Source organism: Belonocnema kinseyi, chromosome 9 (genome assembly GCF_010883055.1).
Source record: "Belonocnema kinseyi isolate 2016_QV_RU_SX_M_011 chromosome 9, B_treatae_v1, whole genome shotgun sequence".
Classification (NCBI taxonomy): Eukaryota; Metazoa; Arthropoda; class Insecta; order Hymenoptera; family Cynipidae; genus Belonocnema; species Belonocnema kinseyi.
In genome coordinates, this window is record NC_046665.1 from 128,088,458 (window position 1) to 128,090,887 (window position 2,430).

The 2,430-nt window shown below is 25.6% G+C and overlaps 1 protein-coding gene across 1 annotated transcript in view; it reads left to right on the forward strand.

Moving 5' to 3' along the window:
- LOC117180744 (cystine/glutamate transporter-like) overlaps positions 1–2,430 on the forward strand; it is a 43,760-nt gene that overhangs the window by 29,882 nt on the left and 11,448 nt on the right. The window lies entirely within an intron of this gene.

A 2,430-nucleotide genomic window follows, 5' to 3' on the forward strand; every position in this document is an offset into this window, starting at 1 on the left:
TATTTCATTTATCAAAAAAGTTCTATGGTTCACAAAAAAATTTTGTTCAATGGAAAAAAGAGGTTGGTAATGTAGGAATCCCACTGTGTCGCATGCCCTTAAACTTCAATTTATGAATTTATTTTTATTTATTTATTTTTATTATTATTATTTTTTATTTATTATTTTATTTTAGCTTTTTAAATTATTTTCTGATATTAAAAAACAAATCATTTTAAAATTATTGTTGAAAATCCTTAAAAGAAATAATGAACAAATAATAATAAATAAATCAAAAAAAGCTTCCCTACAAATTTAAAACTTAATCTTATCTTTGATCTAAATCCCTTTATTTAGAGACAGCTCATGAAATATTCATCTCTCATCTCTATTCAAATTCAGATTTGATTCATGGAAATATAAAATCTGATACATTTTACGATTCTTTAAAATGTAATCTCAACAGGAGCTTCCTCCCACACTCATCTTTTCGAGATTCTCACGATATTATAAGATATAAAAATTGAGAATGCTTTCTTTTTATCACGGTCCAGCTGAAACAATTTAAGTTGCAAAATACTTCATAATACGATTTTCGAAATCATTATAAGTAGTCTTTAATCCTACGGAAATTTTAAGTCTAGAATTAAAAAAAAGCAATCAGACGATTTGGAAACAATCTAATTTATATTCAAAAGAATTCAAACGAATTGGGAAAAATAATTAAATATATTAAAACTTTGAAATAAGTTAACGGACTTCAGGATAAATTAAATCAAAACTTGTCAAAATTAAAAAAAATGCAATTAGTTGAATAGAATTGAGTGAATTTTGAAGGATTTACGTAAACTAGAAAAATTCAAGAGAATTCCAAAGGATTTAAAAGAGTTCAGTATGAATTCCAAGAAAAATTTCAAACCTTTTCAAATCTTTGAAACTCTACTAATTTCAAACACAAAAAGAGATTAATGATTAAAAAACAACTCAAGATAAATTCAAAAGAATTCAAATGAATTCGAACAATTTTATGAAATTCATAAAAAAAGTAAACCGGAATTTAAAAAGCAATCAAGTGAATTGAAAACAATTTTAAAAAATAGACAAATTAATTCGTTTGGGTAATATTGAGGGAGTTTAGAAGAATTTAAAATAATTTAAAAGGATTTACGGTAAGACGAATTACAAATTAATTGTAAAAGATATTTGAAAAAATTGTTTGAAACCCATTAAAATATTAAAATCTCTCAAAATTAATAAAACCCCTGGAACTCCCTTGAAATTTTTTAAATCTATTGAAAATGCCATGAATATTTTAAGATACTCTAAAATACTTCGGTCTTTGAAAGCCTTTGAACTACTAATAAAAATGAAACATTTCTCGGTATTTTTTTTAAATTTCTTAAATCATTTTGAATTTTTTTATATCTTTTGAAAGTCCTTGAAGCTTTTTAAAACACTTGAAAACGCCTAAGAATCTTTTACAATATCCTGAAGTATTCCAAATCCTTTTAAATCCCATTGAATTACTGATATCAATAAAAAAATTATTTGTAATCTTTTAAAATAATCCAAATTAATTTAAATCCTTTACACTCCTCTGAAATTTTTTAAAGCTTTTGAAAATGACAAGGAATTTAAAAAAAATAGGTTAAGATATTTCAAAATCTTTAATTATTTTATCAATTGCTCCCCAGGATCAATTTAATCAAAACTTTTAAAAAATACATTGAATTAAGTTGAAAAGAGTAAATTTATATAAATTCAAGTGAATTAAAAAACTTTCAGTAAATTTATAAAATTCTAGAGAATTCCAAAGAATTCAGGGTGAATTTCAAATCTCTTCAAATCTTCAAAACCCTACAAAATACCGCACATTTCATGAATAAATTCTTCAAAATGCACACAAATATTATTAAATTCCGTGATATTGTAAGATGATATTTTCTGAAATCATAGAAAATTTATTAAAATACATTGACAGTTTTGAAATCCCTTGAATTCATTGAAATCCTCGGAAATCCTATAAAATAACGTGAAACCTTAAAAAAATTTAAAACCTTCTACGTCCTGTAAAATTCAACTTTAAATACTTTGAACATGGGAATCGACTTTTTTCAACAAAAAAATCCCAATCGATTTTTTTTGTTGATCTCAAGATGTTTCTGGGATTACATAATACCATAATCAATCGAAAAATCTTTTGTACCACACTTGACCGAAATAGCCACCTTTTTCTTCTGATAATAGGGGCGAAAATAGCATATATTTCCCGCAAACTTCATTTGCGTGGCGAAAGTAAAATTTGCGGAGCGAAAGTGAAATTTGCGGGGCGAAAGTGAAATTTGCGGTGCGAGCATAAAATTACGGGGCGAAAATAGAAATTGGCGGGGCGAAAGTAAAATTAGCCGAGAGAAAGTGAAATTAGCGGGGCAAAAATAAAATTATCAATGT